This window comes from Cyprinus carpio, chromosome B25, assembly GCF_018340385.1.
Source record: "Cyprinus carpio isolate SPL01 chromosome B25, ASM1834038v1, whole genome shotgun sequence".
In the NCBI taxonomy this organism is placed as follows: Eukaryota; Metazoa; Chordata; class Actinopteri; order Cypriniformes; family Cyprinidae; genus Cyprinus; species Cyprinus carpio.
Window position 1 is genome coordinate 19,908,306 of NC_056621.1, and position 23,220 is coordinate 19,931,525.

General features: G+C 36.4%; 2 long non-coding RNA genes across 2 annotated transcripts in view; both read left to right on the forward strand.

Moving 5' to 3' along the window:
• Positions 1-2,286: 2,286 nt before the first annotated feature.
• On the forward strand, positions 2,287-3,309 carry LOC122142397. The gene is made up of 3 exons (XR_006158571.1): positions 2,287-2,304; positions 2,579-2,661; positions 3,193-3,309. It is a non-coding gene; the product is annotated as an uncharacterized LOC122142397 (long non-coding RNA).
• Positions 3,310-6,376: 3,067 nt separating this feature from the next.
• The window catches only part of LOC122142396, a 53,651-nt gene continuing 36,807 nt past the window's right edge, over positions 6,377-23,220 (forward strand). The window contains exon 1 of the long non-coding RNA XR_006158568.1: positions 6,377-6,830. This is a non-coding gene — a long non-coding RNA (uncharacterized LOC122142396). The remainder of the gene's footprint in view (positions 6,831-23,220) is intronic.

Sequence of the window (23,220 nt, forward strand, 5' to 3'; positions counted from 1 at the left end):
TTGGGTTCTTCTTTACCTCTCTCACCAAGGCTCTTCTCACCCGATAGCTCAGTTTGGCCGGACGGCCAGCTCTAGGAAGGGTTCTGGTCGTCCCAAAGGTCTTCTATTTAAGGATTATGGAGGCCACTGTGCTCTTAGGAACCTTAAGTGCAGCAGAAATTTTTTTGTAACCTTGGCCAGATCTGTGCCTTGCCACAATTCTGTCTCTGAGCTCTTCAGGCAGTTCCTTTGACCTCATGATTCTCATTTGTTCTGACATGCACTGTGAGCTGTAAGGTCTTATATAGACAGCTGTGTGGCTTTCCTAATCAAGTCCAATCAGTATAATCAAACACAGCTGGACTCAAATGAAGGTGTAGAACCATCTCAAGGATGATCAGAAGAAATGGACAGCACCTGAGTTAAATATATGAGTGTCACAGCAAAGGGTCTGAATACTTAGGACCATGTGATATTTCAGTTTTTCTTTTTTAATAAATCCTTTTTCTTCTGAGGAGGAGCGGAAATTGCACACTTTGTGTCCTGTATGAGCGTTATGCTATTATGTAAGCAGGGCATGATCGTTCAGGAAGAATGATCAGTTATTCGTTTCATGGGCCACTCAATATAAGGGTAAGCTGATCTCCTCACAGCTCTTTTCCGATTGGATGGTTTGAGGCGATTGAATAGGCCTATACATCTATGGGTCTTCATTCTCCAGCGGGCTTAAGGGCTCATTCAACAAGGGGTATGTCTACCTCGTGGGCATTGTTCAAGCGGATTTCTGTATTTGATATTTGTGCAGCGGCAGGCTGGGCTTCCCCTCATACATTTATCAGATTTTACCGTCTGGATGTGTAGATGTGGTGTAATTGGTGCTTCCATAGTCTATCACGCCTGGGGCATTTCCCGAAGTGAGATACCTCGCTCTGTTCTCAGAGAACCGGGGTTACGCAAGTAACCTAACGTTTTTTGCCATGGATCCTCCAGTAAAATTCACATTCCAGGGGCTAAATATCACGTTATTTGGGTCACTACAACCTGCGGACATGAAAAACAACCCGCGGCAAACAGTGTTAAAGTAGCCCAATTCTGCGGGAAAAGAACATTTCTGATTAAAGATTACAAGGGCACATGAATTTAAAAAAAAAAAAAAAATGAAGTGCATGGATAAATTATTTATAATAAACACTGCAATATTCCATTAAAAAAATAAGAATTGTCAATTATGATTTCATGGCGACTGTAAAGATACTTTGATTAAAGACTCTTGTGGCCTGATCATTTGTCTCTGTGAGCTTCTGTTACAACATACGGAGACATTAGGATGGAATTACAATAGAATTTCCCACTTAGAATAACTTTAATTTTTCATGAAAGATGTGTCTAATATCTTTGCTAGAGCATTTATTTATTTGTTTGTTTGTTTGTCAAATATAATCTTGACATTTATAAGTGAAGGATCCTTAAATGCAAACTGTGTGTTGCTTCAAGAGAGCAATAATATATTTGTGTTGTGTGTTATTTCCTTATTTTTTTATTCATTTATCACTTAATCATATAATCATACAATAATATAGAATCATTAGCCATTAATGTAATTTATCATTTCATAAATTTTTTAATTATTTAATCATTTAATAATTATCGCTGTTAGCCATGTTTTATATTTTACATTTCTTACTTTTTATGCTTATGCATTTTTATTGTGAAAACTTATAAATTCGGGGTTTTATGAACTGTTTTATCTACATGAGTAAGAAATAAGAGGGAATGTTTATGGAATTCAATCTTTATGGGATGTTGTTGTGAAGCAGAACAGGAACAGCCTATTTATACTGAAACACGCAACTAAGATTATTTAATAAACTCTGCTCCTTTTTTGCACAAATGCTTTTATTTATTTATTTATTTATTTAATTAAATGATTTTGTATGCTAAAACTTGTACGTAACGTTTTCCCAGTGTGTGTGGAGGACGCTCCCTTACACACTACAGCCGAAGCGAAATCAAAAACAAATCCGTATATATATATATAAATAAATCAAAGTTTGATCTGATGTATTCTATTAGTATGCTAGACGTGAATGCCTGTAAAACTGGATCAAACGTGCACCGGATGGGAGATCGCGCTCAGGAAGTGACGTCATCGTTGTTTTTCGCGTCACAAATCAAAAGTGAAAGCAGGATCTGATGTATTCCAGCCAGAATCGATTCTATTCGGAATATTAAAGTGTTTCCTATATGAACCAAAACCATGATTTTCGTCATAGCTGCTTCTTGCTAGAAAGGCAGTGGGATTTTAAAAGAATCTGTGTAAATAAGGTGAGTGCTGGAGTGCTTTTACAGTGACTTCCGCTTTCCAGATGTACTCAGAAGGATGTTTGATTTTTGTATGTTTAATGGTGTCTTTTTTCAAGCAGATGACGGTGGTGTGATTGGTGTTTGGTGTTGTGTGTGTTTTTATTTGATCATTTGTTAACACACTCCACTAACATTGTGTATCTGAGAGTGAACGCCGCTTCCTCATGATCTGCTTCTTCCTCAGGATCCCGCTTCAGCTCCAGTATTGAGCTTTCTGTTTGTCATTTCTATTCAGAGTCAGTGCTGCAGATCAGATTCTGTTTCATCATGAAGGACACACAAACATCCACAGATCAAGAGTTTTTCTCCAGGATGCAGGTACTTTGAATAAAGATTAAATCACCTTCAATGATGAGAGATGGGAGTCTCCTTCGTGTTTTTGTGTCTGGAGATTTTGAAGTTAAAATTAAGAATTTATTTTTAAAAGGACAATTCATACCCGAAGGATGGGAGTCTCCTTCATGTTTTTGTGTCTGGAGATTTTGAAGTTAAAATTAAGAATTTATGATACAGTGCTAATTGACAGTTAGGGGTGTATGATAAATATCGGCCGATAATTAATGCGCATCTCGTCAGTAAGTTAATTATCGGCCGATATTCATCGTGCACCCCTATTGACTGTATTTATTATTGCAGTACAGAAGCTATAAAATATATTTTCTGCCTTATTTTATGATAAAAAATGGAAAAAGTGTTTGTAGTAACTTAGATAAAGCAATCATAAAACTGTCATTAGGAAAATATCAAAAATATTATAGAATACAAATTATTGGTTATTGTTCAGCAGTATATTTTATTTCTTAGCCATTTAAAAGTTGTAAAAATTTTTTTTTTTTTTTTGTCAATTAGACATTCAGTGGGAAATGGGCCAAAATACAGACCCCTGCTCTAGAGGAACCAATTATCACCCACCACAGTCTCACAAAATCCTGAGGGGACACTGGTTGTCTTAATGTGTGTGTGTGTGTTTTTTTTTGTGTTTGTAATTGTGGCAGAGAGATATTGTGTGTTTGTGTGTGTGAGAGTTTGTGTGGTTTTTGTTGAGTGTGGGTGTGTGTGTGTGTGTGTGTGTGTGTGTGTGTGAGTGTGTGTGTGTGTGTGAGTGAGAGTGTGCATGAGTGCGTGTGCGTGAGTGCGTCTGCGTGCGTGAGTGTGTGTCCGTGAGTGTGAGCGCGTGTGTGTGAGCGCGTGAGTGTGAGTGCGTGTGTGTGAGTGCGTGTGCGTGCGTGAGTGTGTGTGTGTGTGTGTGTGTGTGTGTGTGTGTGTGAGTGTGTGTGAGTGTGTGTGTGCGTGCGTGTGCGTGTGTGCGTGTGCGTGAGAGTGTGTGTGAGTGTGTGTGAGTGTGTGTGTGTGCGTGTGAGTGCGTGTGAGTGCGTGTGTGTGTGTGTGTGCGTGTGTGTGCGTGCGAGAGTGTGCGTGCGTGAGTGTGCGTGCGTGAGTGTGTGTGTGTGTGTGTGTGTGAGAGTGTGTGTTCGTGAATGTGCGTGTCTGTGTGTGTGTGTGTGTGAGAGTGAGTGTGCGTGCGTGAGTGTGCGTGTCTGTGTGCGTGTGAGAGTGTGTGTGCGTGAGTGTGTGTGTGTGTGTGTGTGTGTGTGTGTGTGAGATTTTGTTGAGTGTGTGTGTGTGTGTGTGTGTGTGTGTGAGAGAGTGTGTGTTCATGAATGTGCGTGTCTGTGTGTGTGTGAGAGTGTGTGTGCGTGTGTGTGTGAACATTAAATACATTACTCCAGTAAAGCATAAATGAGTAGGGGGGGGGGGGGTGGCCTCCACAAAGAGCAACCTAGGGGCCCCTGAACACCTTAAAATAATCCCCATCATGGAAGTGTTTTTGATGAAATATAAATAACGTTCTGAAGAAAATGATATTCAGCCTAAAGAATTAAATCTGTTTTGTTAGTATAGTTCAGTTCATCAGAAGAGATCAGAAGCAGAGACCAGCTGTGTGTCTGTGAGGAGTGAGTTGGTCTATGGATCCTCCAATACGGTGTGTGAAGACTGGCAGATACAAAGACTGATTCTGCAGGTATGTTTTTGATATAAATATTAGGGAAAGTACTATTAAGCTCCCCAAAAACCTCACAGTGAGGAACATATTTAGATGAACAAGATACTTGGTTTAATGTGTGTTTTTTCAAGTCATCTAAGGTAATAAAGTTTATGAATGAGTGACTAGTGGCTATAATTGACAGTTACGGGCTGTACGCTAATACTGATCCGCACCTATAATCACAGTGCACCTGATGGAATGTACCGCGGTTACGAAGAAACCTGGACTTTAACTGATGAGATGCGCATTAATTATCGGCCGATATTAATCGTGCCACCCTATTGACTGTAGGTTATATTACAGTAAGAAGCTATAAAAGTATATTTTCTGCCTTATTTGAATGATCAAAAACTGGAAAAGTGTGTTGTAGTAAACTTAGATAAAGCAAATCATACAAACTGCATTAGGAAAATATCAAAAATAATATAGATTACAAATTATCGGTTAGTGTTTCACGCAGTAATATATTTATTTCTTTAGCCACTTTAAAAGTTGTAAAGTTTTTTTTGTTTTCAATTAGGAATTACATATATGATTATCTTTAATGATTCTTATTATTATTAGTTATTAGTATATTACATTTGACATTGCCGGTCCCCTCACTTCTGAGATGATTGCTGCTATCCCGTTCCTCATCTAGGGAAACAATGATCACCCCCCACAGGCTCACTAAAAATCCTATAGGGGACCACTGGCTGTACTTCAATGTTGTTATCTTGTGTACTGCCGAGACTGAGAGTACCTTGTGGTGTAGTGTGTTTGTGTGTGTGTGTGTGTGTGTGTGTTGTGTAGTGTGTTTGTGTGTGGTGTGTGTGTTGTGTGTGTATGGGAGTGTGTGATTGACAGTTCACTGTACTTGATGGTGGACCATGTATGACATTAAATACATTACTCCAGTAAAGCATAATGATTAGGGGGGGGATCACCACAAATAGCAGCCTAGGGCCTGGCCCCTGAACAACTCTTAATTTTCAATTAAGGCATCATGGGAGTGTTTTTGCTGATTAACATCAAAATACTTCTGGAGCTAAAATAGTTATATCATAAGGATTAAACTGCTGTTTTGTTTAAGTTCAGTTCATTCAGAAGAGATCAAAGCTAGAGCCCAGCTGTGTGCTCTGTGAGGAGTGAGGGTCCTATGGATCCCTCCAATACGGTACTTTAAGAGTGGAGATACAAAGGGACTGATCCAGGTCTGTTTTTATATACAAAATATTAAGGGTAATGTATTACCTATAATGCTCACCAAAACATACATTGAGGACATATTTAGTGAACAAGATATTGGTTTCAGTACAAGATGTTATGTTACAATAAAATATTAATCTCTCACACAAACATTTCATTTTAAGTGACAAAGGCATTTTGATTAAAATATACATCATTAAATCCAAAAAGTCTGGCTGTGCTTAATGGTACATGTTTATATCCTTTAAGCACACCCCTGTTCCCATTAAGCTCACATCATGTTTTATTAAAAATTCTTGTTTTGCAGTGCTCTCTTGGCAGGTCTTCCAGACAGTTCTATCAAACCTTTACTATTAATCCAGAACACAGCAGCAATATTAATTTTTAACGAGCTGAAAAGAACACACATCACACCTCTGTTAATCAATCTGCTCTGGATACCACTAGCTGCTTGCATAACATTCAAGGCACTAATGTTTGTCTATAAAACCAGCACTGGCTCTGCTCTGGATCTTTATTTGACCCTCGAACTCTAGCAATCTCTATTCTAATTCTATTCTTTAAAAAACAACAACAACAACAACAACACCTGACTCTTTAAGACTTGCACTCTATTTGTTTTCTAATGGCTTGTTTTCTTAAAAAATGGCTCTAACACTAGCTTGCTCTATTCTTTTTCTATTCTATCTGTTTTCTTTTTATTTATTATATTATTTAAAAAGCCCTTGCTATGTGTGCTGCGTTAAGCTAACTGAGACTTATTCTAGCACTTGTGTATCATTGCTCTTTTGATTGCTTCCATTGTCCTCATTTGTAAGTCACTTTGGATAAAAGCATCTGCTAAATAACTGAATGTAAATTATAGTCATTTTATATTCTCAAAATTCATATTTTCTACAATATATGAGAATTTTTTTAATGTACATTGCTAATAGATATTTGTATATAGTGTTACACAGAGAGATGCATTTGTGAAAGCGCTCAGTTCTGTTTAATTTTATTTATCTTTTGTAATAAAATAATTTAAATGAAATGATCCTGAAGTGCTTTTTAAAGTGATTGTTTAAATAATATATGAGTATGTACTTGATTAAATATGGTAATTCAAAGGATTGACTTTAATCTCTCTCTGTTATAGTTCAGTTCATCAGAAGAGATCAGAAGCAGAGTCCAGCTGTGTGTCTGTGAGGAGTGACACATCTGTGAATCAGTCATTAGATTATAAGAGTGAAGATACAAAGACTGATCTCAGGTATAGTTTTATATAAATATTATTATAGCATGTCATTTTATATCGATTGAAATACGATTAAGATCGATGCAGCAGCTGATTTCACGTTTTTTTCGATGTAAGTCATTGATTGTGTTGAAAGCATAATGTGAGTAGTTTTTATATGAATACAGAAGAAATTGTGCCATACCTTGGTTTAATATAATGTGATTTCTTTTTTTCAGTAGTTTTCTCTCAATAACTTCTATGTACTAAATACAGGATTTTAATGCAGTCTTACATTTTAAAACATATTTTAGGAGCATTGAATGATTAACAGGTTTTGCAGTCTAATCTAGTCAGTTTTTTTGTTTTTAATTTTTATTTTTTTAATGTTTATATGTTTTTTTAATATGTAATTTAAAATTTTGGGGTTTGGGGTCAGTGAGATTTTTTTGGTTCAGTTTAGGATAGAAATTAATACTTTCATTAGCAGCAAATCATCATATTAGAATGATTTCTGAAGATCATGTGACACTGAAGACTGGAGTATTGATGCGTGAAAATACAGCTGCACATCACAGAAATAAATTATATTTTATTATGTATTAAAATAAAGTTATTAAAAATTATATATATATATATATATATATATACATACAGTGTCCTCCATAAGTATTGGAACAGTTGCCTCACAGGTCATTCTAAGTGTTCATCTGTGTCCTGTTGCATTCATTCTTCAGATATTTAAAAGCAGGGAGTGTGTCGTATTAGTTATATCCATTGCTTCTGTATTCTAAGTCTTGGCATTCGAACAATGACACACACAAACCAGGATGAAGACGAGAAAGCCGACTCTGAAAGAAAAGCAAGCAATTTGAAGCTAAAAGAAAAAGAGGAAGTCAATTAGAACTATAGGAAAAAACAAAGGGCATGGAGAAATCAAGAGTTTGGAAACTACCGTCGACATCAGCAACCAACGACGACCTGATCGGCTGAGAAAAACAACAGTAGTTGATGACAGACAAATCATAAAAGCTGTGAAAATGAAACCTAAAACACATGTCTGTAAAATCACCAACAACCTCCAGAAAGCTGGGGTGATGCTCTGTCAATCTACAGTCCGCAGGAGAATTTGACACAGAATTACAGAAACTACACAGCAAGATGCAAACCTCTGATCAGCACCAAACATAGAAAGCCAAGATTCTTCACAAATGTGAGCCAGTAGAGTTTTGGAACTGAGTTGATGGACCGCTGTGGACAAAGATTAACCTTATCTAAGTGATGGAAAGCAAAAAGTGTGGAGAAAAAAAGGGAACTGCAAAATGATCCTAAGCATACAACCTCATCTGTAAAGCTTGGTGGAGGTGGTGTCATGGCATGGGCATGCATGGCTGTCTCTAGAACAGGACCTCTTTATTTTAATGATGACTTAATGTATGATGGCAGTAGCAGAATCATCTTGGCTACCAATATTCAAGAACATGCCACCAAACTCATTAGAAAGCACTTCATATGGGATCAGGACAATGACCCAAAACACCCTGCCAGTTCAGTCAAGGACTTTATCAGGGCAAAGAAATGTAAAGTCTTAGATTGCCCAAATCAATCTCCAGATTTAAATCCGACTCCTGTCCCCCCCCCCCCCCCTGAACATTAATTTCACCAGCTGAAGAGGAGACTAAATACAGAAAACTCCCCAAAACAAGCAACAGTTGGAATTGGCTGCATTAAAGGCTGGGGGAAAGCATTCAAAGCATAAGACCAAGAGTCTGGTGCTGTCTAGGGGTTGCAGACTCACTGCTCTGATTGCATGCAAGGGATCTGCAACTAAAGATTAGCTTTTAATCTTTTACATCTGCCTTAAATTCAACTGTTCCAATACTTATGCTCACATCAAATAGTGGGATGAACTCTAAAAGTGCTGTCCTTTTTATTTGGTAAAACATGTGTGTCGAAAGTCCTAATAATAAAATGTGACATTCTGTAGTTGTCGCATATTCATCTTTTAATCATATTTGCAAATGTCTTGACTCCACAGCAGAGAAAGCAATTTTGTCTTTACTGTTCCAATACTTATGGAGGGCACTGTATGCTTTGTGTCTTTGGGTGGTTGACGAATTAGGGTGTGCGTTTTTTTTTTTTTTTTAAACGGCCCGGAGTCAATTATTCCGCTTATACTACGGTTACCACACCTCAAGACATCGATCCGATGATTTGTTGATTTATTTAAAGTCCGGTTTTTGTACTTAAATCGACATTGTGAGTAGGACTATTTCTTCCGCATCTCATCCAATGCCTCTTTTGCTAGTACCAAAACATCATTTTAAACTAGTAAAGGAGGCTTGAGACGTTGATAGCATTCTAATGCAGTTATTAATTAAGTTATTAGAAAGAGAGTGAGACGACAGAGACACAGAGAGAGAGAGAGATTGTGTGAATTAGGCTAACGTTGACGTACCTCTGTGCCTCTCTAAACACTCTTCTGCTGCAGCGTCTCTAAACAGTGCTTTTATTACATTGCTAGTGAGAAATGTCATGTGTAGCCTTTAAGTTGCTACACTGTATAGGTTAACTGATAAAATCGTCAGGGCAGCGCTGACAACACCTTTTTGTGCAAACTGCGTGACCGTTATTATAGCTTTACTATATGTGAAGTGATATGGAACTGTAATGCGGTCAAGAGAGCTGTCTGGAACTACGTTCGCCGTGCGTTTCCCAGAAAATAATTGCACACCTCAGAACGTTCGTCAGCCAATCAGATTCAAGCATTCAACGGCCCCGTAGTGTGTATATATATATATAAATATATATATATATATATATAAATATATACATATATATATATATACATACATATATAGATGGAAGATACAAAGACTGATTTCAGGTCTAATATTTCTGTAAAAGATTATTTGATTATGATACAGAATACATAAAAGACACTCGTTATCTTATTTAATAATGCAGTATTTTAATTTCCCAGGCATAAGGTCCTCCACAGGTTTAGATCAAATCTGCTGAAGAAGTTTGAGCGTCTGTATGAGGGAACAGCGACGCAGGGAAACCCAACACTCCTGAATGAGATCTACACAGAGGTCTACATCACAGAGAGTGAGAGTGGAGAGATCAGTAATGAGCATGAGGTGAGACAGATTGAGACACAATCCAGGAGAGCAGCAACAGAGGACACAGCATCAAATGCAGTGACATCTTTAGACCTTTACCTGGACAAGACAAAGCCATCAGAACTGTGCTGACAAATCAAATGCAGTGACATCTTTAGACCTTTACCTGGACAAGACAAAGCCATGGGATGTGTTGTGGGGAAAGAGAATCAGGACGTCCAGCTCATATTTCCACTTCCTTTCAGAGAAATCAACTTGATGAAGAACAAAACACTCAGTCTTTCAGATGTTCTTCATGTCTTTTTCCCTGAAACTAAAGAAATGGAAATATCCAGTGATGAATATACAAGTGTTGTTCATCTTTGATGGTCTGGTTGAGTGTCGTCTGTCTCTGGACTTTAAGAGGCAAAGTGAAACTGTGTAATATATCTGAATCAGCCTCAGTGGACGTGCTGCTGATGAACCTCATTGTGGGGATCTAGGCTTCCCTATGCTCTCACCCCCCCGCCCTGGATCACCTCCAGACCAGCAGCAGCTGATCTCGTCCCCTCTGAGTGTGTCCATCTAGTGACAGAGGTACGAGGCTTCAATGAGCCACAGAAGCAGGAATACTTCAGGAAGAGAATCAGTAATCAGGAGTCTGGTCTGGCCGACAGGATCATCTCACACCTGAAGTCATCAAGGAGCCTCTACATCATGTGCCACATCCAGTGTTCTGCTGGATCTCATCCGCTGTTCTGGAGAAGATGTTGAGTCCAGCAGAGAGTGGAGAGATTCCCAAGACTCTCACTCAGATGTACACACACATTCCTGATTCTTTCAGACCAACATCAAACAGGAGAAGGACTATGAGAAGAAGGTGACAGATGAAGACATGATCCTCAAACTGGGGAAAGTGGCTTTTCAGCAGCTTGTGAAAGGAAACCTGATCTTCTATGATGGAAGACCTGAGAGAGTGTGTGGCATTGATGTGACAGAAGCGTCAGTGTACTCAGGGATTGTGCACTCAGATCTTCAGAGCGGAGTTGGGCTTGTTCAGGGGAAAGTCTTCTGCTTTGTTCATCTGAGCATTCAGGAACAACTAGCAGCTCTATATGTGCACCTCTCCTGGACAAACAACAACAGAAATGTGTTTGAGTCAATCACCAAACAGAGTTTGTGGTCTAAAGTGAAGGACTGGTTTAAACAGGTTTCATTATCTGAGCTGCATCAGAGAGCTGTGGATGAGGCTCTTTCAGAGTAAAAATGGACATCTGGATCTTTTCCTGCGGTTCCTTCTGAGGTTTGTCAGTGGAGTCTCATCAGATTCTCCTACAACAAAATAAGGACACTGAAAAGAAGCAGATCTGACAGCAATGAGAAAACAGTTGAGTACATCAAGATGAGGATCAGGGACCATTGACTCTCCAGAGAAATCCACTCAATCTGTTTCCACTGTCTGAATGAACTGGGTGATCGTTCACTAGTGCAGGAAATACAACAGTATCTGACATCTGGAAGAATAAATGAAACCAATCTCTCTTCATCTCAGTGGTCAGCTGTAGTTTTTGTGTTGTTGACATCAGAAGAGGAACTGAAGGAGTTTCGTCTTGATAAATTTATTAAAGAAAAGAATAATCCTGAAAATATGAAAGTTCTTCAGAAGCTGCTGCCTGTGATTAAAGAATCCAGATCAGTTCAGTAAGTATCACTGAGAACAAGCACTTCACTGTTAAAACATTCAGAAAATCAAAGTTAAAGCTCATAAATCTTCAGTGCTGCAGATGTTGTCCAGAGTTTTAATGGTCAGTATTTAGATGTGTTTTATATCAAATCAGTGACACCGTTAGATTCAGAGACAGAGAAGTGGCATGTGAATAAATTATTTGGGTTTGTCAATAATTTAAAATGTCTTTGCAAAAAAAAAAAAAGGAATTTAAGTAATTGTAATTTTTAAAGGGGTCATGAACTGCCTCTGTATTTTATTTTGTACCATTCTCTGAGGTCTACTTATAATGTTGTCAAGATTTATACATCAAAACGCATCATAATTTAGAAGTAATAAGTTATTTACTGTCCTGTTTTTGACCTCCTCATCAGAACGCTGTGTTTGAATAGATGTGGAGGATTGTAGACTCAGAAGTAAACACACTGCTGTGATTGGCTGATAGTTGTGTGTTTGACCGTCTATGTCCTTCACAGATGGACGCTGCTGTGATTTAGATCAAAAACACATAAATAACTCAATACATATCAAACGATCTGTAAGAAGAGACAAAGCAACAGTGATCTATCACACTATTACATCATAGAGTAGATCATTACACGAGCTGTTGTTTTGTCAGACTGGCTTCAATATAAGCTGTTTTTAGACTAACGACTACGTTTTGTGTTCTGAAACTTACAGGATGTTTTTATAGTACAGTGTCCTCTTATGTCAAAAGTTCATGACCGCTTTAAACTACTATTGTGCAACAAAGTAATATTATTTATCTTAAATCAGACTCATGTTTTTGTTCTGTGACATTTTAAATCTCAGTCCAATGATTCATCACACATTGATTTGTACTTTCTCTTTACTAATGGATTCACAGCTAAACTGATCTGATCTGAGAGAGTGAAGAGTGTGTCATTGTTCTCTACAGGTTGAGTGATTGTGGCGTCACAGATGAAGGTTGTTCTGCTCTGACTTCAGCTCTGAGATCAAACCCCTCACACCTGAGAGAACTGGATCTGTCTTGGAATAATCTAAGAGACTCGGGAGTGAAGCGTCTCTGTGCTGTACTGGAGGATCCTCACTGTAAACTGGAGACACTGGGGTAAGATTATATACGACACACTGTAAAATATTTGTGAAGTGAAAAACAAATCACCCAGAAAGCCAGAAAACACAATAGCTGTATCAAGATACAGAGATACAGAAAGTAAAACATTGTGTGTGTCTTTGTTTCTTGTTCATGTGTGGACTTCTGTGTTCATGTTAAAAGCTGTTTCTGCATTAGCAACACCTTTAAATGGATTCTGTTACACTAAGTGCTAATAGCTCGTCTTGTTAGCAAAGGCTTGACTGTTAGCAGACAAAATTACTAAAGAAACCAGTCAGATAAGTGAGAGAGTAAGAACTTTTGAGGCGACCGACCCGAGTACAAATCTGCATTTCTTCTCATTTATTCCATTGTATATTAGCTCAGAGAGGTGTTTATATTAAAGAAAACATAAGAAAATATTCAAAACATGGAAATAAAACATCTAACATGTATATAATTGAAATTATATGTGGTGTCCTCACGTTGATCAGATGTTCTGGAGAATCAATCACATGCAGCTCATATTGTTCCCAAACTCAGAAGCGTGAGTCTCTTCCTGCAGCTTCAAGAACAGCTTTACTGATCAGCAGCTTCAGTGTGATTAGGAGCAGGTGTAGGGGGCTTTAGGAATAGACACAAGGAAGGACACTAGAAGACAGCATCTGTTTATAATCAATAGAATCATATAAAGAATATGTTATTACCTACTGTTTTGTAAAGCACTGCAATACATTGAGGTGTAAGTACTATCTGCCACAATTTACACTAAGTATGAATAATATCTCACAGTGTAGGTGATCTGCATGATGATTGAAATCTCACAAATAGTCTTAAGCTATCATCTAAATAAACTGCGAAAGGAAACATCACGGACGGAATGGTCCTGAGAGCGCTGCACGAGCTCGCGGCGTCATCTGCAGACAGTTAAAGTGTTCAAATCATTCAAAGCACCAAACACGAGCAGAATCCGCACTGAAACGTGTTACTCGACCCGGTGACTTTATGAATGACGGTGAGAATCTGAGATTGGTAGTGCTGTCATAAAATCCACAACGGTTGTGATGTAATTATATAATAGGCTGTAGTCTGACGCGCTGCATGTCTGCTGTTACAGTACTGTTTTAAGTTTCGATTCACTGTTAGTGCTAGCTGCGTTGCACTTGGTTTGAATCGCTTCAATTTGCATTTGGGAATGCAACATTCGTCCTTAGAAACGTTTATAATTCTGTTGTTTACAAAGAGAAGTTTCAGTGTCACATAATCCTTCAGAAATCATTCTGATTTTCTGCTCAAGAAGCATTTCTGATTATTATCAATGTTAAAAACAGTTTTGCTGCTTAATATTTTTGTGGAAACTGATACCACTCGAACATTTGTATCAGATTTAAAAAAGAGAGAAATTTATTATTTTATTCATCATGCATGAAAGTGACAAAAAAGTGAGTGAAGCCATTTAAAATGATTTCTATTTAATAAATGCATTAATCAATTTAATTAATACATTTAATAAATGCAAATAAATACTGTTCATTGAACTATTTATCAAAGAATTCTGAAAAAAAAAAAGTATCATCATTTCAACACAAAATATGAAGCAGCAAACTGTTTTCGACATTAATAATAATCAGAAATGTTTCTTGAGAGTAAAATAAATTGTAATGATTTCTAAAAGATCATTGACACTGAAAACTGGAATGATGAAGAAAATTCTGCTTTGCATCACAGGAATAACATTACATTTTAGATTAAAATTGAAAACTGTTTTTTTGTATTTGTAATAATATTTCACAATATTTCTTTCTTTTTTTTTTTTTTACTTTATTTTGATCAAATAAATTCAGCCTTGATGAGCAGAAGATAGTTATTTCATTCCATTAATAATTTTAATGTTTCCAAACTTTTTGCAAGTACTTTAATAATAATAATAATTCTATATACTACACTATAATATATTATAGTACTTTTTATTATAATATATTATTATATTGTTGTCATGATTATTAAATGCTGCTTTTTATTTTTTACAGGACAGTATGTATTTTTACAATATAAGATATATCTTTTAATGTGCTAAAATATATATTTAAAAAAATGAGTTCTGGGGGCGTGGCTTGTGGGCGTGGTCAGATTTTCCTTCTTTTTTTGTCTCTAGCTGATCACACGCCTGTATTTGGTTAAAAATCCTGACAGTGTAATAAAGAATTTTTATTTTATTTTTGAATGAGGCTTTAAATGATTCATGATCATGATCATGTTTTTTTTTTTTTTTTTTTTTTTTACATTTTAAATCTCAGTCCAATGATTCATCACACATTGATTTGTACTTTCTCTTTACTAATGGATTCACAGCTAAACTGATCTGATCTGAGAGAGTGAAGAGTGTGTCATTGTTCTCTACAGGTTGAGTGATTGTGGAGGTCACAGATGAAGGTTGTTCTGCTCTGACTTCAGCTCTGAGATCAAACCCCTCACACCTGAGAGAACTGGATCTGTCTGGGAATAAAATAAGAGATTTGGGAGTGAAGCGTCTCTGTGCTGTACTGGAGGATCCTCACTGTAAACTGGAGAAACTGTGGTAAGATTATATATGACACACTGTAAAATATTTGTGAAGTGAAAAACAAATCACCCAGAAAGCCAGAAAACACAATAGCTGTGTCTGAAATCGTTCACTCGTTCACTAATCCCTACATAGTGTACAGCAGTTGAGTGGACTATATCAGAAAGGAGTGAACGGATTCGGACGGTGACGTATACACTGCGCTTGAGACTTAAAGCTGTTGAAAAAACATCTTCGTCACATGTACTTTTATATTACATGTAAATAATATTAATAGCAATAACACTCAAAATTACTTTATTGTAATTATACATATCTCTGCGTCAGCTTTGTGGTTTCATTGATGGTATATTATTAATTTGTTTTGTAATGCTTTTATGTTCATAATCATACTATTAAAATACTGAGAACAAAAATAAACACACATTAACACTTGTTCATAATTTTATGTATTTATTATTTTTAGTATCCTGAAACTCTCCTGATCAGTGTTTTGAGCTCAGATAAGATGATCGTAGAGCGTCCTCAGACGACCGTTAATGATAATCAGAATGAATACACTACCTACTGTGATTAACACACATTTAAATTATCCACCAAATTATCATCATTTTTTGTAAGTTAACAGCGATGCCACCTCAGTAAATTAGTAAAATATTAAACTGAGTTACTGCCTACATAATATATTTTAATATAAATAATGTATGCAATAAACATTAAAGCAGAAATAATAAAGATGTAAACAGCATCTCTCCTTCAAACTCTCTCGCTCCCGCTCTCTCTTCCAGCTCGCCGCTACTCCGCACTGGATTGTGGGAAATAGTGCTTCAGTGAGTGTACATCGGTTGAATCTCGAAATCAGAATGAATTGTGGGTAAAAAGTAGTGAACGAAATAGGGAATGAAGTAGTTCACTCAGAATTCGTACAGCACTACAAAATGGCTGACACTCGATATAGTGCACTATATAGTGGATAGGGAGCAGTTTCAGACACAGCTATTAAATCAGACAAAATGTAAACATTAGACCATTGTTTGTGAATGTAATACTTACTACTGATTGGATGAAACAACTGTCAGTCAAGATACAGAGATACAGAAAGTAAAACATTGTGTGTCTTTGTTTCTTGTTCATGTGTGGACTTCTGTGTTCATGTTAAAGCTGGTTTCTGCATTAGCAACACCTTTAAATGGATTCTGTTTGAGCTTTTCCACCCAAAGCAGCGTATGGGATCGAAGTGCATTGAGAGCAGAACAGCGTGATTTTGACTGAAGCAGGGATTTTTTGAAAGTCTGATAATTCTGGTTTTGGCTCGCTCTCAGAGTGCTCCATTACCGCTCAATCACTAGCACAATTAATGCTGTAACTATAGCCGTTCTAAACTAGTTCTGCCTACGAGGATTGTACTGCACACACACACACACACACACACACACACACACACACACATGTACGCACACACACACACACACACACACGTACAGACACACACACACACACACACACACGTACAGACACATAACGCATCACTCACACACACACACACACACGTACAGACACATAACGCACACACCACATGTACAGAAACATAACGGATCACACACACAACAAACACATATTGTCAACGCTGCCCTGTGATTTGATAAAAATGCTTAGAGACAGAAAAGTTACAGTGAGAATTTCTTTGTGTTTTGAAGTAATCAAAATCCACAGCTTCACTATTAGTAGAGAGACGCTGCACAGACAGACATGACTAATTTACTCGTAATCACACTCTCACAAATGCATTCAAATAAATGTAATTTTACTGTGCTTCTCTGTATCTGATTTAATAACCGATAAAATAACTGATGAAAATGTAGTCTACTATTATTTCATCCTTCCAAACTAAATTTGCACTTCAAAAAAGCTGCAGTGACAGATTTAACTTTTAATTCTGATAACCTTTGAATCGTTTAATGCACACTTAGCCTACTTAAAGAAAAGAAAATAACACATTCATTTCTTTTTTTTATCATCATCATCATCATCATTATTATTATTAGTAATCATTCATTAATTTGGTCTTATCAGATCTGCTCAAGGGCTCTTACGTTTAGCATGATGAGCAATTTTGACACATTTCTTTAATAAAGGTTTATAAATAATCAAAAGATAAACAAAGAAGGTTTTGTTTTGTTGTTCAGAATTTTAAATGAGCTCAAAATATGATCAAGTAAGTAGCTCCATAAAATCACGCACGCGTTGACATTACTGTTATAGACAGTTAATGCATTAAAATGAGGACAGCTCAACTCACATTTTTTACAGAAAATTAAACTCTTCATACTTCAGTTCAAAACAGTGCTGAACTTTGACAAAAAGTGTTTTTTAAAATGTCATAATAGTGATTTTCTAATGTCTAATTATAAATCCAACAGCATAAGGTGAAAATAACTATATACATAAGTGAGTGGAAAGGGCAAGTGAACACATGAATCTTTGACACTTTTCTCCATTGACTTGCAGAATATTTTCAGTGCTAAGGGTTAAGCTTACAGTAGAACTCAACACTGATTATTGGCAGACTTTCAAAAGCCTTCATCACTTAAATTAAGATTATAATCATTTAATTTTAAACCACAGCCACCACAAAATCAGACTTTAGCCACACCCTTTTTTACTTTGAGGTCAATCTGATTCTGGTTAAATTCTGATCATTCTGGTTAAATACAGGTTTAAAATCATAACAAGAAATAGTTTGATAGCTGTGATACTGTTTTTTAAAATCAAATCTCTTCACAGCTATGACAGGAAACACTGGCATCTAGGCATGGGTCTGTATGAGATTTAGACGGTATGATAACCTTAAGCAGAAATATCACTGTATCACGGTATTGTTGTTACGGCTCTGAAATTGTGTTATTTTTAAATGACTGGGTTAAAAAAATAAAATAAAATAAAAATAATTTTCTTTTTGAATGAGGCTTTAAATGATTTATGATCATGTTTTTTGTTCTTTGACATTTTAAATCTCAGTCCAATGATTCATCACACACTGATTTGTACTTTCTCTTTACTAATGGATTCACAGCTAAACTGATCTGATCTGAGAGAGTGAAGAGTGTGTCATTGTTCTCTACAGGTTGATGAAGTGTGGCGTCACAGATGAAGGTTGTTCTGCTCTGACTTCAGCTCTGAGATCAAACCCTTCACACCTGAGAGAACTGGATCTGTCTGGGAATAAAATAAGAGATTTGGGAGTGAAGCGTCTCTGTGCTGGACTGGAGGATCCTCACTGTAAACTGGAGAAACTGAGGTAAGATTATATATGACACACTGTAAAATATTTGTGAAGTGATTCGGACGGTGACGTATACACTGCGCTTGAGACTTAAAGCTGTTGAAAAAATATCTTCATCACTTGTACTTTTATATGTAAATAATATTAACAGCAGTAACTCAAAATTACTTTATTGTAATTATACATACCTCCGCGTCAGCTTTGTGCTTTCATTGATGGTATATTATTAATTTGTTTTTGTAATGTTTTTATGTTTCATAATCATACTATTAAAATACTGAGAACAAAAATAAACACACATTAACACATGTTCATAATTGTATGTATTTATTATTTTTAGTATCCTGAACACTCTCCTGATCAGTGTTTTGAGCTCAGATAAGATGATCGTAGAGCGTCCTCAGGCGACCGTTAATGATAATCAGAATGAATACACTACCTACTGTGATTAACACACATTTAAATTATCCACCAAATTATCATCATTTTTGTAAGTTAACAGCGATGCCACCTCAGTAAATTAGTAAAATATTAAACTGAGTTATTGCCTACATAATATATTTTAATATGAATAACGTATGAAATAAACATAAAGCAGAAATAATAAAGATGTAAACAGCATCTCTCCTTCAAACTCGCTCGCTCCGGCTCTCTCTTCCCGCTCAACGCTACTCCGCACTGGATTGTGGGAAATAGTGCTTCAGTGAGTGTACATCGGTTGAATCTCTAAATCAGAATGCATTGTGGGTAAAAAGTAGTGAACGAAATAGGGAATGAAGTAGTTCACTCAGAATTCTGACAGCACTCAGACACTCGATATAGTGCACTATATAGTGGGTAGGGAGCAGTTTCAGACCACAGCTATTAAATCAGACAAAATGTAAACATTAGACCATTGTTTTGTGATGTAATACTTACTACTGATTGGATGAAACAACCAGTCAAGATACAAGATACAGAAAGTAAAACATTGTGTGTCTTTGTTTCTTGTTCATGTGTGGACTTCCATGTTAAAGCTGTTTCTGCAGTGTTAAATGGATTCTGTTTGAGCTTTTTCACCCAAAGAGCGTATGGGATCGAAGTGCATTGAGAGCAGAACAGCGTGATTTTGACTGAAGCAGGGATTTTCTGAAAGTCTGAGAATTCTGGTTTTGGCTCGCTCTCAGAGTGCTCCATTACCGCTCAATCACTAGCACAATTAATGCTGTAACTATAGCCGTTCTAAACTAGTTCTGCCTACAAGGATTGTACTGCACACACACACACCACACACACACACACACACACACACACGTACACACACACACACACACACACACATAAACGCATCAGACACACACACACAAAAAAACAATATTGTTAGCACTGTCCTGTGATTTGATAAAAATGCTTAGAGACAGAAAAGTTAAAGTGAAAATGTCTTTGTGTTTTGAAGTAATCAAAATCCACAGCTCCACTATTAGTAGAGAGACGCTGCACAGACAGACAGAACTAATTTACTCGTAATCACACTCTCACAAATGCATTCAAATAAATGTTATTTTACTGTGCTTCTCTGTATCTGATTTAATAACCGATAAAATAACTGATGAAAATGTAGCCTACTATTATTTCATCCTTCCAAACAAAATTTGCACTTCAAAAGCTGCAGTGACAGATTTAACTTTTAATTTTGATAACCTTTGAATTGTTTAATGCACACTTAGCCTACTTAAAGGAAAGAAAATAACACATTAATTTTTATTTTTCTTCATCATCATCATTATTATTATTAGTATTCTATTCATTAATTTGGTCTTATCAGATCTGCTCAAGGGCTCTTACGTTTAGCATGATGAGCAACATTTGACACATTTCTTTAATAAAAGTTTATAAATAATCAAAAGATAAACAAAGAAGGTTTTTTTTGTTGTTCAGAATTTTAAATGAGCTCAAAATATGATCAAGTAAGTAGCTCCATAAATCACTCACGCTTTGACATTACTGTTATAGACAGTTAATGCATTAAAATGAGGACAGCTCAACTCACATTCTGCAGAAAACTCTTCATACTCTTCATACTTCAATTCAAAACAGTGCTGAACTTTGACAAAAAGTATTTTTTAAAATGTCATAATAGTGATGTTCTAATGTCGAATTATAAATCCAACAGCATAAGGTGAAAATAACTATATACATAAGTGAGTGATGAATCTTTGACACTTTTCCTCCATTGGGCAGAATATTTTCTGTGATGTTACTGTTAGACAGTGCTGGGGAGGTAAATAGTTTACAGTTTACAGGTTACTCTATTTAAATGTAATAAGTAGTGTAACTATTTGTTGCTTTTTAAAATAATGTAACATTACATTTGATTACTTTTGATTACTTTTGCAGTTAAAATATATTTTCACTGTTGCTAAGGAATCATTTAAAAGCAGCTTATAGTAGAACTCAACACTGATTATTGGCAGACTTTCAAAAGCCTTCATCACTTAAATTAAGATTATAATCATTTAATTTTAAAACCACAGCCACCACAAAATCAGACTTTACACCTTTTTTACTTTGAGATCAATCTGATTCTGATTAAATTCTGATCATTCTGGTTAAAAAACAGGTTTAAAATAATAACAAGATATAGTTTGATAGCTATGATACTGTTTTTAATCAGATCTTTTCACAGCTATGACAGGAAACACTGGCATCTAGGCATGGGTCTGTATGAGATTTAGACGGTATATAACCTTAAGCAAAAATATCACTGTATCACAGTATTGTTGTTACAGCTCTGAAATGTGTTATTTTTAAATGACTGGGTTAAAAATAATAAAATAAAATAATTTTCTTTTTGAATGAGGCTTTTAAATGATTTTATGATCATGTTTTTTTGTTCTTTGACATTTTAAATCTCAGTCCAGTGATTCATCACACATTGATTTGTTCTTTCTCTTTACTGATGGATTCACAGCTAAACTGATCTGATCTGAGAGAGTGAAGAGTGTGTCATTGTTCTCTACAGGTTGAGATATTGTGGCGTCACAGATGAAGGGTGTTCTGCTCTGACTTCAGCTCTGAGATCACAACCCCTCACACCTGAGAGAACTGGATCTGACTCAGAATAATAATCTAGGAGACTCGGGAGTGAAGTGTCTCGGTCTCTGTGCTGTACTGGAGGATCCTCGCTGTAAACTGGAGAAACTGTGGTAAGATCATCTCTCTGATCGTCTCATGTGTTTGTCTTCAGTAAGATGTGTCCTTTAATGTAAATTGTAAGACTAAAGCTTGTAAAATAAATGATAGATAGATAGATAGATAGATAGATAGATAGATAGATAGATAGATAGAGATAGATGGACTGTATACAGTGTCATTTTGTAGAAAAGGAGAGGATGGAAAGGACATGACAATCTCTGTCAGTACCGAGACTTAAACCTGTGACCTGTGGTCAGGGCTGGACTGGGGTTAAAATTCAGCCCTGGACAAATCCAGTCCATCTGACCCACGAGTTCCTCATGAATGTTTTGCTGGGTGACAGGGCCTTTAATGGGAGTAAATAATAATAGATATTGCTGAATTCATGACAAATGCAACAAACTTAATAATGCATTTGTGTCACATAGAAATGCACTTGACAGTAAAGCATTGATTTTGAGCTAGAATGCAGGAATCTATTGATAAATAAATCCTGTCATCATTTCCTCCTCACCCTCATGTCATTCCAAACCTGTGTGACTTGTTTCTTCTGTAGAACACAACAGATATTTTGTAGAACGTTGACCAAACCATTTTGGTTACCCTTGATTTCTGTATGGGACAACATTTCTTGAATTTCTGAAATTATCTTCTCCCACTGACTTATGCTGTATTGGTCAAAAACAGTTATTATTCTTCAAAATATACCACTGACTTATGCTGTATTGGTCAAAAACAGTTATTATTCAAGAACTTATTTACCGGTAATAGTTAATATTTAAGTAGCTAATAACAGTAACATTTATATAAATACATCTCTATGTACAGTGTTAATAACTGCAAGTTAAAGTTACTATGGAGATGAATTTACAAGTCTATGTTTGATAATTTTCCAATTGACCTCATCATGAAGTTTAGATTGTGGTGTCTGTTGTTTCAGCCAGCATCACTACAGAAGCTTTAATGTTCTCATATCACACGACTGTAGAACACAATTCTGTGTCACATCTGAATGGATCAAGACACTTGTGTTGTTCCATTCTCTTTACTCCTGATGACCAGTACCATCCCTGCCTGTGGGTTACAATCAGACTCTCTAACCATTACCACCACGACTGCCCATATAGATGATTGATAGATTAGAAATATTAGACAGAAGGAAGGTTAAATGAGTTTGAATGGTCTAGAAATAGTTCATAGAATGGCAGCTAAATGGAGTCTAAAGGCCTTCAGTTTGTTTATATTTGAAATTTGACAGAGTTTGAATAGTCTTGACTCATCTGAACAGTTCGTCAATGTAAGTCTGTGGGGATTTTTATGATTTTAATCTTCATTTTTAGGAAAACCGTAAGTCGTAATTAGAGGAGCAAATGGGACTGTTTTCTCCAGACAGATCGTCCTTATATCACTATGAAACAATATCTCACATTCAGCTCTGTGTGTCTGTTTCAGTCCTGAAAGCACATGACAGTTTCAAAACGGCAGCATTGAGCATCAA